Source organism: Schistocerca gregaria, chromosome 3 (genome assembly GCF_023897955.1).
Source record: "Schistocerca gregaria isolate iqSchGreg1 chromosome 3, iqSchGreg1.2, whole genome shotgun sequence".
NCBI classification, from domain to species: domain Eukaryota; kingdom Metazoa; phylum Arthropoda; class Insecta; order Orthoptera; family Acrididae; genus Schistocerca; species Schistocerca gregaria.
In genome coordinates this window covers 655529131-655544040 of record NC_064922.1, presented here as the reverse complement: position 1 = coordinate 655544040, position 14910 = coordinate 655529131, and positions in this window count along the sequence as shown.

Sequence of the window (14910 nt, the reverse complement as noted above, 5' to 3'; positions counted from 1 at the left end):
TCAGGAGCCCAGGAGAGCCGCTTCAGGCGATGTGCTGTTAGCAAAGGCACTGGCGTCGGTCGTCTGCTGCCACATTGCATTAACGCCACACTTCGCGACGCTGTCCTAACGGATACGTTCGTCGTAAGCCCCACATTGATTTCTGCGGTTATTTCACGTAATGTTGCTTGTCCGTTAGCACTGACAACTCTACGCAAATGCCTCTGGTCTCGGTCGGTCAGTGAAGGACATCGGTCACTGCGTTGTCCGTGGTGAGAGGTAATGCGTGAAATTGGTATTCTTGACACACTCTTGACGCTGTGGATCTCGAAATATTGAATTCCGTAACGATTTCCGAAATGGAATGCCCCATGTCTCTAGCTCCAACTACCTTTCCACTTTCGAAGTCCGATAAAATTCCCGTCGGAAATGTTTTTCATATGAATCATCTAAGTGACAGTTCCGCCAATGCTATACTACCACCATCTGTATATAGGCATATCCCTATCCCAGTACATTCCGCTTAATTATTGGCCGAATTTAAACACTCTATATGCTCCCATGAATCTTACATTAAATGCTTAACGCAGTAAGACAGGTATTACAGTTAGAAACTTTGTGTTCATCTTGAGGCAGTGCAACTAATGGCGTGCAAATACTCGGACTATATTCGTCCAGTTTTTGAGAATGAGACCATTTAGCGTTTTCCAACAAACTGACACGTAATCAAAAAACTTTTACTCTCGCTGACAAATCCCTTCCCATCAACGCCCCTCCTCGACACCCCCCCCCCCCCCCCCCCACACACACACAAACAAAAGCACTTAGACACAGAGACGAAACAAAAAACCAGTTATTGCCTACAACGTTTTTGCTGTTCATGCAGGGGAACTTCAGCATGAGATATAGCGTTTTAATCTCTTATTTCATTACTACCTACTCTATTTGCAGTACATTTTGTAAAAAGTATCCATATACACCACTGAATGTACGACACTCTGTTCAGGGAATGCAGCCTGTTAAGAAACAGCGTGCTCAGCATCTCACACAGATACTAAAAGACAGTGCCATAGTTCTTACACAACCCAGTAGAGAGAATCTTTGATCTTCATGCAATGCCCATAAAGCATTAGTTTACTTTGAATTCCTGATTGAGAAACACGAGAAAGGTTACGAGTGCACCCTTCGCGTCGTGCTTTGAGACTATGTTTCTCTGTAGCCACCGCAGAGGTCCGAAAATGTCATGACGCGGCGTCTAAATACATGGGGAATCAAAGTCATTTGTACAAAAGTGGGTAGCACGCTATAAATCGGTTTAAAGTGTGACTGCCTTAAAGACCTTGGTTCAATCCGTAAAGTGACTCCAACAGTGGAGAAAATTGTTATTAGCCTTTTTTCGAGAAACTCATTCTTAACATTGCGTCAAGCGCAAGCAAAGTTCACTTTGAAACAGCTGTCGACGCAGATTCGACCGATCTGAAAGTCTCTTCGACTTGAATATATGGAAAACTTGGTTTCAGGCATTCCTCAGAGATACCACTGATCAACCCGACCATGGTCTTAGTTAACAGACTATACAATGTCACAAATATTTAGATGTGTGAAAAACTGGCTTTTGTTTAAAATAGTGCGCAGTAAAAATTCAGCATCAGGCAAGACGATTTAATTTATTTACCTTTTTAATGCAAACTCTATTCGCAAAGCACTTTGCAGATAGTATGTAAGTGCGCCACCGAAATTGCGTCCAAAATTACATCATAGTACTACTCATAATTCAGGGGGTATGAGCTCACAAACATTTAGGAGAATGAAAAACTACGTTTTGCCCCAAATACGCAAGTTACCCGTAGTATATTCATCCAGTGCTTTATAATGAGAGCACTTACGAAATTTCAAAAAATTTTAAGCATAGTTTCAAATCTTTAGTAAACTTTCTCCCGCTTACATGCTTAAAGTCAAATATTTAACATACTGAATCATTTTAAAGTGAGCAGGCGTACGAAGCTGCTTTATACACCGAAGTTCAGGTCTTAAAAGAATTAGGTATTTACTGACACATTAATAACTCGGCCAGAAGTTGAAAATAATGTAAAACCATACTTATTCGACAAAATGACAAATTTTCACTCCTCCGCAGTCACGTTTTTATTTCTTCGGCACTACGATATCCTATTACTGGCATTTGGATCACTTCTGAGTGGTTTTCGAATCCCAGCTCTCTCTGCAATTCCCTGTTATGGAACTCCCTTCGCGTTGTTTTGGTGGTTTCAGGGACCACCGAGTGCGACGTTGAGTTCTGCGATGACTTTTTCGTCAAACTCCTCTTCATTGACCATCCGCCATGATCACGCAACAGACACTTTCGTTCGCTTTTTGCATTAGCGGATGATGTTTTACCGCTTTTCCCTGTATTTGATGTAAATCTTCGATACTGCACTTGTTTAAACATCGAACACTTCAGTTGCCCTGTTTACAGAAGCAACTACCATACGATCATCAACAATTTCCCACGTTCGAAATTACACTAATGGCCATTAAAATTGCTACTCCAAGGAGAAGTGCAGATGATAAACGGGTATTCATCGGACAAATATATTATACTAGAACTGACATGTGATTGCATTTTCACGCAATTTGGGAGCATAGATCCTGAGAAATCAGTACCCAGAACAACCACCTCAGGCCGTAATAACGGACTTGATGCGCCCTGCCATTGAGTCAAACAGAGCTTGGATGGCGTGTACAGGTACAGCTGCCCATGCAGCTTCAACACGATACCACAGTTCATCAAGAGTAGTGACTGGCGTATTGTGACGAGCCAGTTGCTCTGCCATCATTGACCAGACGTTTTCAATTGGTGAGATATCTGGAGAATGTGCTGGTCAGGGCAGCAATCGAACATTTTCTGTATATAGAAAGGCCCGTACATGACGTGCAACATGCGGTCGTGCATTATCCTGCTGAAATGTAGGGTTTTGCAGGGATCGAATAAAGGGTAGAGTCACGAGTCGTAATACATCTGAAATGTAACGTCCACTGTTCAAAGCGCCGTCAATGCGAACAAGACGTGACCGCGACATGTAACCAGTGGCACCTCATACCATCACGTCGGGTGACGGGTGATAAGCCAGTATGGCGATGACGAATACACGCTTCCAATATGTAAACAGTACCCGAATTCATCCGAAAAAATGACGTATTGCCATTCGTGCACGCAGGTTCGTCGTTGAGTACACCATCGCAATTTCTCCTGTCTGTGATGCAGGATCAAGGGTAACCGCAACCATGGTCTCCGAGATGATAGTCCATGCTGCTCCAAACGTCGTCGAACTGTTGGTGCAGATGGTTGTTGTCTTGCACACGTACCCATCTGTTGACTCAGGGATCGAGACGTGGCTGCATCTCGACTGCTTGTGATACGATGCCGTTGGGATCCAGCACGGCGTTCCGTATTACCCTCCTGAACCCACCGATTCCATATTCTGCTATCAGTCATTGGATCTTGACCAACGCGAGCAGCAATGTCGCGATACGATGAACCGCAATCGCGATGTTTTCAATCCGACCTTTATCAAAGTCGGAAACGTGATTGTACGCATTTCTCCTTCTTACTCGAGTCATCACAACAACGTTTCACCAGGCAATGCCGGTCAGCTGCTGTTTGTGTATGAGAAATCGGTTGGAAACTTTCCTCATGTCAGCACCTTGTGTGAACGCTCTGAAAAGCTAATCATTTGCATATCACAACATCCTGTTCCTATTGGTTAAATTTCGCGTCTGTAGCACATCATCTTAGTGGCGTCGCAATTTTAATGGCCAGTATTGTACTTAGCTGCGACATAATGCACTCACAGCTAAGCAGAACAGTGTTTTCAACGTGACTGACGCTTGAAACTTATTAAGGGCATACCACATGTGTCGTCCTTGGTCAGATGCAGCGCATCTGCTTTATTCTTCAAGGGTGCATTTTGCATATTTTTGTCCACTCACTGTATGTGGTTATGGGTCTGCAAACTTTCGTGTTCGTTGTAGGTACCCGCGTCGGAGGTTCGAGTCCTCCCCTGGGCATGGGTGTGTTCAAATCGTTCAAATGGCTCTGAGCACTATGGGAATTAACTGCTGAGGTCATTTGTCCCCTAGAACGTAGAACTTCTTAAACCTAACTAACCGAAGGACACCATACACATCCATGACCGAGGCAGGATTCGAACCTGCGACCGTAGTAGTCGCGCGGGTCCAGACTGAAGCGCCTAGAACCGCTCGGCCACATCGTCCGGTGGTGTGTGTGTGTGTGTGTGTGTGTGTGTGTGTGTGTTGTCGTTAGTGTAAGTTAGCTTAAGTAGTGTGTAAGCGTAGGGACCGATTACCTCAGCGGTTTGGTTCCATAGAACTTACCACAAATTTCCATTTTTCCTTGTCGGTAAAAGAAAGTCTTATTGGTTGTTAGACCTCGACATTTTTTATTTATTTATTTTTTTCTCTCTTCTACGAATTCTTCAACGAATCTTTCCTGTTTCTCTGGTGGAATCTCCTTCAATAGTTCTTCACTTGGCAGAGCATTTGTTCTTGCGCTCTGTTATCAAGGACGCCACCACACCCAACGTTAAGCCAGCTTCTCATCCAGTTTCTCAGCGCGTCGTCAGGTATCTCGATGCTTGTTTTCAGTCTGTGGGGAGATTTATGATGCCGTTGGGCTATGTGACGCCAGTTAATCCTTGTTTTCCAGAAGGCCGGCAGTGTTTCACTGCGCTAAGGGATCCAAACACCAACCCCTATAAGAAATAGCTGCTCCGCGTCTGAACGTGAAGACATCGTACGCTACAGCAATTACGGTCTTTGCCGTATCGGGAATAAGTGATGTACGGTGAGACCTTTCGAGGTGCCACCGTGCCAGCCAGCGTCGTGCATCTCGGTCCCGTCGGCGTGCGTGTCCCTGAGCGCCGTCACCTGCGCGGTGTGGCAGTAGAGCTAAGTGAAACTAGCCGCGCCTTGTCTAGCCGTAATGCGTGTAATTGCGGCGGAGGGGCCTGCGCTGAGAACCGGGTCAAGACCGCGCTGCAGCGGGCTTCGCTTCCCTTCCATTCCCTCTCCTCGCCCGTCCCTTCTCCGTCCTCTCCTCTGCGCTGCCCCGGCGGCCCGCACCGATCCACTGTGCGACCGCGGCCCCGGGCCGCCGCGCCGAGCGTCCTCAGCTCGTTTCCAGGACACAGCCTTTTACGCCAAAAGCTTCACAATTGGGGGCTCCGCTACATACCGAGCATTCTAGTTGCTCAACGACTCTCGGATTGGAAAGCTCTCAGCCTGTAAGTAGAGGGAGGTAGGGGGAATAAAAAAACAAGAAAGAATCGAAAAGAGGTGAGTGCGTTCGGCGGACTGCACACAGCTGCGGCTCGGAACCCGCTCTTTCGAAAGCTTTTGCGCCACGCAGACTGAAAGGAAAAGCTATTAACTGCACCTTTTGTCCACCGCCGGCTAACATCTCGTAGCGGGCGCGCTCCGTATGGCAACGGCACTGCACGCACTGTTTCCAGTTAGGAAGCTGAATAAATAACTCGCCGGTGTCACCGCGTGTTGCCAGTAGAACTTTTATGATACTTCATGGCTGTCTTTTCACAGCCTGCACCTCTCTCGCTCTCTCTCTTGCTCACACACACACACACACACACACACACACACACCTACCTTTCCTACATCAACCATACACACTACTGGCCATTACAATTACTACACGGCAAAGATGACGTGGTACAGACGCGAAATTTAACCGACAAGAAGAAGATGCTGTGATATGCAAATGATTAGCTTGTCAGAGCATTCACACAACGTTAGCGCCGGTGCCGACACCGACAACGTGCTGACATGAGGAAAGTTTCCAACCGATTTGTCATACACAAACAGCAGTTGACCGGAGTTGCCTGGTGAAACGTTTTTGTGATGCCTCGTGTAAGGAGGAGGAGAAATGCGTTACCATCACGTTTCCGACTCTGATAAAGGTCGGATTGTAGCCTATCCCGATTGCGGTTTATCATATTGCGACATTGCTGCACGCGTTGGTCGAGATCCAATGACTGATAGCAGAATATGGAATCGGTGGGTTCAGGAGGGTAATACGGAACGCCGTGCTCGATTCCAACGGCCTCGTATCACTAGCAGTCGAGCTGACAGGCATCTTACCCGCATGGCTGTAACGGATCGTGCAGCCACGTCTCGATCCCTGAGTCAACAGATGGGGACGTTTGCAAGACAACAACCATCTGCACGTACAGTTCGAGGACGTTGCAGCAGCATGGACTATCAGCTGGGAGACCACAGCTGCGGTTATCCTTGACGCTGCATCACACACAGGAGCGCCTGCGACGGTGTACTCAACGACGAACCTGGATGCACGAATGCAAAAACGTCATTTTTTCGGATGAATCGAGGTTCTGTTTACAGCATCATGATGGTCGCTTCCATGTTTGGCGACACGCACATTGGAAGCGTGTATTCGTCATCGCCATACTGGTGTATCACCCGGCGTGACGGTATGGGATGCCATTGGTTACACGTCTCGGTTACCTCTTGTACGCATGGACGGCACTTTGAACAGTGGACGCTACATTTCAGGTGTGGTACGACCCGTGGCTCTACCCTTCATTCGATCCTTGCGAAAACCTACACATCAGCAGGAAAATGCACGACCGCACGTTGCAGGTACTGTACGGGCCTTTCTGGATACAGAAAATGTTCCACTGCTGCCCTGGCCAGAACATCCTCCAGACCTCTCACCAATTGAAAACGTCTGATCAGTGGTGGCCGAGCAATTGGCTCGTCACAATACGCCAGTCACTACTCTTGATGAATTGTGGTATCGTGTTGAAGTTTCAGGGGCAGCTGTACCTGTACATCTCATTCGAGCTCTGTTTGACTCAATGCCCAGGCGGATCAAAGCCGTTATGACGGCCAGAGGTGGATGTTCTGGGTACTGATTGCTCAGGATCTATGCACCCAAATTGTGTGAAAATGTAATCAAAAGTTAGTTCTAGTATAATATATTTGTCCGATCAATACCATTTATCATCTGCATTTCTTCTTGGTGCAGCAATATTAATGGCCAGTAGTGTATTTAGTTGCCAAGTAGGACTTTGCTAAGACGTTTCGGCAGCACGCTGCCATCTTCGGTTGCCCACAAAATAAATTCATATTTTGTTATGTTGTTGTTGTTGATTTGGTTTCCAGCCCGGAGACTAGACTGATGCAGCTTTCCACGACAACTAAAACACCAAAATTCGTCCCATTCCTTTTAGAAATTTTTATTCTCGTATTTTATTTATCCAACTTTTCTAGATAATTAGCTCTCCAGTCCATGCAGCCTTTATTTTCTCAGCGAATTTTATTCTTACTGACTACGATGGCCCTCCTTGGTGTATCATTCAGTGACCAGTTATAGCTTTTAGCTGTCTGGATGTCACTTTTAACTATCTGACTAAAGCTTCTGTGGCACACATTTTTTCAATCACAAAATCACAGACCATAGAGCTGACATCTCTCTTGTTGCACTGCAACGAGGGACTAACAACGAACATGTTTTGTCCGTGCATGTCCTTAATCACCAACATCACTACTTCTAGTTTGGCATATACTAATCCGATTTTCTCAAAAGACCTGATCGCATTCAACTTCACAACGTTATCCTTGTTTTACTTTTGCAGGAAACAAGCTTGTCTTTTTTCAAAACGTTATTTATGCCGTGCAACTGCTGCCTCTGGTAGAATTACGATGTGACAGGTTAACCTCAAAGTCCATTTGCCCTCTCCCTAAACTTTAATTATCTTTCGAAATTTCTCCTTGTTTTTCTTTTCATTATAAAATATAATTAAAGCATACAACTGTTTTTATTTGGAATGTTGTTGTGACCACCCAGGCTATGTAACGATGAAATATCGTATCTGAACTATTGGTAAGTAAGCTGTTGTCTGTACAGTACTTGAAATAAGATAGTGTCGGTTGGAAAATCTTTTTTATTTCCAGGAAATGACGCGTTTCGCCCTTTTGGGGCATCATCAGACTGGCGTAAAAATTAATGTGGAAAACCAACGTTTGTTCATTAATACCCAGTATGCAGTGAAACCAAATTTTACCCTATTAAGTAATTTATAAATGAAGGAGGACAGCTAAGATATATTAACTTATGTCCCATATTCTTTCTGATCCTAGGCGAAAGTAAACGTCGTATTACTTGACTGAAGCTGTTAGCATATACATCGTAACTGACAACAAAATATATGCACTGCTCATCTATCCTGCACAAACCTGAAAATATCAGCGAGCTGCCGAAAGGTGGTCGACTTTTTACTTCAGAATAAATATTTAACTGTCCACCTCGGTAGCTGAGTGATCAGCATTCGGTTGACATGTGGAAACTTGTTCAGTTCCTGTACTGCTACGTTTTTTTTTTTTCGGGGGGGATCAGGAGGACTAGAAGTAACTGCACTATACCTCATGAAGCAAATTTGTGGAGCAACTTGAATGAGAAGTTGTCAGCTTTGCGAACCTGTGAACTACTACAACTGAGAGAGCGCAGTGTTGAACACATTCCCTTCTGTACTGCATGAAAATTACGTCTGGGCAGAGGATGACACGGCGGCTGGTGAGCATTGCGCGTTTCTCGGGGTTTGAACAAATAGTTAGCTTTTATTCTGGTTTATGATTGACTGATGCAAGAAGTGTTGTAGTGACTTGAAGAAATTGTTATATGCAACTTACGTGTAATGTGGCAATAATATATATAAGTTATAACAGATTGTCTGGTGTTAAAGGATGTCATTGTCTCAGAAGCCAGGCTCCTTCTAAGTTTTTTTGGTCCTAGGATGTACTTCTGGCACTTGCTGTGATTTTCATTTTTGGCAGTATTTTGCATTCATAAAAAGCCGCTGAGCTCTTCAGCTTTTATGTTGACGTGTGGTTTGCACTTCTCCGCCGGCCAGAGTGGCCGAGAGGTTTTAGGCACTTCAGTCTGGAACCGCGCGACCGCTACGGTCGCAGGTTCGAATCCTGCCTCGGGCATGGATGTGTGTGATGTCCTTAAGTTAGTTAGGTTTAAGTAGTTCTAAGTTCTAGGGGACTGATGACCTCAGCTGTTAAGTCCCATAGTGATCAGAGGCATTTGAACCCTTTTTGTTTTTGCACTTCTCCTCTTCTGTTTCCCCCTATTGATGGACATCGACGTATCTGGGAAGAACCACCATAGAGCAAACAAACACTGTGCAGTCATTCCTGGAAAAGCACAAGGTGAGCGGAACATATTCCGGTTTGTGGATGTTTCTGTGGTACGTTCTAAGGCGAAAGTCTTTATGAATAATAATCAATCCTAGGAGGTCACATTCATGCCTGTGTGTTGGTCGTTCTTGAGAGATTTTTTTATCAGTATATTGTACTTTGATGCATAGCAAGAAGTGTAAGAAAATATTCGATTCAGAATTCAAACTACTCCCTTGTCTTGCAGAGTCGCCGGTTCGTGATCCAATCGAATATCTGTGGGAACTGCACCATCCTCGTTACCACTCCTCGCACCTTTCAACAGCCATACAACAGAACAGTAGAATGAGCCAACAGCCACTTCCAGTTCGTCTGGCTACGTGGCGATCACGGCAAACGGCAACTGACTTCGAACGCCATCATAACAGCATTGTTTTTGTATGGATTATGATGGCGATGGCTCGTACATTGCAGTGTATAAGCTGTAGTGTTGGATTAATGTAGAATGAGAGGGAGGGAGAAAGCAAATGGAGGCACACATCTAGTCTTGAAAAGAAGGTAGCAAGCGACCTATCAGGGTGACGGACGTTATTACGAGCCTTGCGCCTGACGTGCAACCTGCAGGCGGCATGCATCTCGTTACCGTGAGCTTGTCTACGAAGTAGCCAGTAGGTTTCTGTGTATCCATCACATCAGTTTTTTCAGTTTTCAGTAATAAAGTTGATTTTCATTTCATGTTGGAGAAAACCTACATGTGTCAACGCCAGTCTACCAGAACACTCTGCAGAACGTGTAAAGAACAGGCTGTAAGGAAAGTAATTTTCATGAGAGATTTTTAATTTTCATGAGAGTTTCTTCATTAAAGCTTGGATTTTTTTCAAAAACTTTCTACATCAAAGTGGATGCGAGTAAATAAAGTGTAAAGGCATGCGGTAGTATCCAGACAGTGTGTTGCAGTAAGTGTCAGACTCTTACGAACAGTAGGTGAACATTTAAAAAAAGAATTATTCTGCGAATACAACATTTTCTAAAGTGAAAATATAAAGCAAAAAAATGATGAATATGAATAAGATAGGGAAGACGAAGGACTGGAGAACTCGAAAACTTATAGAAGAACAGTTACGTGCGCCAAAGGCAGTGAGCAGTGTGCATTAAACTCTGTCGCTAAACCTTATAACAAAACGCAAGATCTTTTAAAGAAATGAAACATAATAATTAGTTACAATGTATTTCATACCACCACCTTTGTTATTCCATTCAATGATTCGACGAATTCTGTGATCTATATTTCGTTATTTTCAGAATAATGTAGACATTTACGAAAACAACAAAATGTCTATGGAAGAGGGCGGATGTAAAATGGCTCTAAGCACTATGGGACAACATCTGAGGTCATCAGTCCCCTAGACTTAGAACTACTTAAACCTAACTAACCTAAGGACATCACACACATCCATGCCCGAGGCAGGATTCGAACCTGCGACCGCAGCAGTCGCGTGGTTCTGGAGGGAAGTGCCTAGAACCGCTAGGCCACCGCGGCTGGCAAAATACGATGAAACTTACATACTTGTTGTAACTAAAAAAATTAAAAAAGTCGAAGGAAATCTGCCTGTTAGACCTTGACAAAGAATGAGCATGAAAGTGCACAAATGTATAATTGTAGAATTTGAAAGATTATTTATGTAGGGTGAAAGTTAAATTGCCTAATTACTTGTGACGTCGAATCTGTCATTATTACGTATCTTGGCGGACTGTATTGTGAGGCATGCTGCAAGAGTTGGATTCAGAGCAAGCCTACAGGAAGAATACGTAGTTTTATCATTGCTAATGTCTCTGGAAAGGGAACGTTACGACAATAATGAGGTACTACTTAACCAATCACAGGTTGTGGATGAGACATGTTACTTTTGCTTTGAAGGAATATCGATGGACTCTCAGCACCAAATTGCGTATAGTTTTGACTAAACAGAAAGATGTGCTCGTGCAGAACGCACTTCCGTTGTGATGTGCGGCGGAGCCGGTCCTGGCGAGCTGCCTACATCAACATACGCCCCAGACTCCGTTGTTAAGGATGCGAGACGACAGCGGAGTAGCACACGGCCTAATACAAATGCTGCGTTCTGCTTCTGCTGCCAGCCAATTAGATGTGCCCTGAGCCCCTGTCCAACTAGTGAGGCACGGCTCACAGCTCTCCCCTGAGGATATAGCCCTGGTTAGCAAATTGCGACAACTGGTAGACCACTACTGGCACGTTTGCGGAAAGCAAGAGGCGGTGTATTGAGTAATAATGACGGAAGGATGTCAAATAGAGCTAAGTTAGTGTAGTACAACGCGCAAAATGTTTTTCGTAATTATAAACGGCGTTTTCTGAAATATTTGCTGTCATAAGTATTATGGGCTTTTGAGAGGCACATTAACCTTTCATCAGTTACTCAAAGCAAGCTGCCCACCCTCTTATAGATTTAAAAAACTCGGAAACCTCTTTCTCAATACCACGCTGATTACTGCATTGTTTATCTATCGTATGGAATACATTAAGAGTATTTGAATCACAAGGGTGTAACGGGTATAAGTGGCGATACTTGTATTGGTGGCTGAGGTCGTTTTACTGAACAACATTACATCAGTATTTACGTCGTTTGCTTATTAATGCAAATAGTATTTCAAATAGTATGTTCTTAGGTTGGGTACTGCCTCCAAGCACATGTGGCAATGGCAAGCCATTACGAGTTATTTTCCCCTGGACAGCAAATCAGGTGTTCAAGTGTGGACGAATGGACGTAAAAAGGTTAGTCTATACTGATAGGCGTAGTCCACTTACATTAATGATCCAGTCACGCCTGTACATGAAACTTCGTGACGTGTTAGTAGGAAGACTGGCACAGGGAAATACAACCAACACAGCGACATGTATACATATTAAGATGCAGTATATAAAATATCTGCACTTCTATCCGTTACATCCTGTATATAAATATCAGTAAACTACTAAGAATCAGCACTTCAACAAAGCTAGTCAGCATAATACAGTACAAATAACAATAGCTATAGGTGAATAACAACGCTTTTTATATGGTTTATCACACTGCTCGTAACTGTCAGAAAATCTTCGAAAGGAACGCGTGAGATATGTTCATTCCACATGATCAGATGTCTGTCGTTTACCACCACAATCACAAGATGGGGCTGAAGATTTGCCCCACTTGTGGAGAGTGTCTGGACATATTCCATGGCCCGTTCGGGTACGATTCAGAGTGGTCAAGCACGGTGGAGGAGAATTTTGCTGCCAACAGCGTTTCCATTCATCGACGTAATTGAATTTAATTTCAGTAAGAGTCCTGACTTTGGTAAGAGTGGGATGTATTAATTTTTTTCGTTCTACAGAGCATACATCATTCACTGTTGGAAGTGTGGCGTTATCAACAACCTTTTGGTGGAATGTGACTCAAGACAGGTAAACTTTGGTAGATCGTGTTCAGTCTCTGATAACACACATGGCTGCGTTAAGTCGTACATCTATCTTTTTCACGTAAGAACTGTTAATCCGGACAGATCCACACTACTCTGCTGTCGCGTTTACCAACCCAAGAGCTGATACTCAAAGGGTGTCTCTTGACGATCCCCAACTAGTGCCACAGAGCTTATGAAGGATGTTGATTCCGAATTTAAGCAGATGTTCGTGTCAGGTGCCCCTTGAAAGAAGGTGTCCTGTCTAGGGTGGCCAATGGTATTGGATGAATTTTATGACGAAGTTCGGCTCCCTTGCAATAGACATCAAGGGCTCCCTACACCACTCTACTGAACAGATGAAAACCCGCAGCTCCTGTTTTATTTGAGTTACATTTTTACTTCCATCTACGGAGGTTATTTTATGAAAGTAAAAGTAATCCTGCACTCTCAACGCATTTCAACAGAGCACGCTGTGTCTAGAATCTTAAATGGGACTTTGTGACTTGCCTTCAGTGCTCAGTCTGCCCACATAGCTCGCAGAGCTATTTCAAGAACAGACCGCACACGTATTATCGGTCTACGGCAAGTAGCGTTGTCAACACGGAAAGCTGCTGAATTGACACACACTGCACACTCGTAAAATATAAACATTGAAGGTCTACACGGTAGATAAATTCGACTTTAAGGCGTTTATCAACCTCTCACGCATCCCCTACCTACGCCGTAGTGAGGGTAAGGGAATAAATGGAATGGAATCTGTATCAGGTATATCGGGTTCTCTTCACTGACGGATGACTTTGTCTCACATTTGGTAATCGTCATAGAAGAGAGTGGAGGCGATCAAATACAACGCACGTCCCAGGCATAGAGTCGCAAGGTTTCAGCACCAAGACGGGACTGTCTCAATTGTGGGTATCACGTATGGATGTCGAACGCATCTTCTCGCTACTGAGAGCTACGCAGTATCGGGGCAGGACAGGCAAACCCATTGTCCAGTGCTATAACCAATATTTCAAAGATGGGTTAGTCTTCAGAAGATAATGCACACTAACTCCACGCCCATCGTCCCTGCAGATAGGAATCAACCAAATGGAATGGCTACCGGTAGGTGCCGACATGAACCCAACTGTGAATTATTGGATCCAGTTGAAACTTACACACAAATCCTCATGACACGGTGGATAACCGCAGGGGAGCTACCGTCGAAGAGTTGGGCAGGCACCAGCTTTAACGTCTCCGTCACATTGTGGATAGCATTCCAAGGAAACACATACACGACGTGAACCTGTTGATGTTGCCTGGAAGCGGATTTTGATTACGCAGGTGTCCAAAGAGACTCACTTTCGAACAGACTTCCTTCATTATGGTTATTGTTTTATTGTTATTACTCTATAAGATAATCTCTTTCCTAAAGCTTGTTCATTCATTCCTGGTCTCATGAACTAGCAGATATGCAGATGGCGGGAAACGTTTTCCGAGTATTTTACACTTCTTCCCCCCCCCCCATCCCCCAACCACGCGCACACACACACACACACACACACACACACACACAAGAGAGAGAGGGAGAGAGATTAACCAGAACGACATGGCAAATTCCTCTCCGTACGTGAAGAATGTCTCAGCTACATAAAGTGCAGTGCATGCTCAGGAAACGTTCACTACCTGCGAGCGTTACGAGTCGTTATTTTGCAATCCAAATGTGGTAACCCTCTTTCAGTAGGATCGTGCGACAAGTGTGTATTTCGATAATGTGAGAGACTGTGATGCGTGATTGTGCAACGTTAGTTCTGAATTTTTATGGAAAGTTGGAAGTGAATTCCGGTTCCGGGGCGCACAGCATATTTGTCTTGAGTAGCAACGAAGGTACCGCTAAGCATTCGTCGGTCGAATTACCATCAACAGTGTTAGACGTTCTGCCTCCTTGAAAGGTAGCGGAGATGTCAGGATTTCGCACAGGAAGGTGGAGCACAGTCGGGTTATCAAGGATTATAGGTCAGTGTCTGCCTTCTCCTTGCTGGTCAGATTATGGATTTATAAATTTCTTCCAGCACTGACCTAGGAAAAGGCTACTTTCGAGTCGTGTGCCACAGAAGCGGCTTGCGGAAGGAGGCGAGCTTGTTGAATACTATGCCAAAACGGTACAACATGTAGCCATTGAAAGGAAGTCTTTATTTACCGATCCCATCATATCTAACATTGTTATAATTCCAACGTACTGAATAGGAAACTTGAAAAATTATT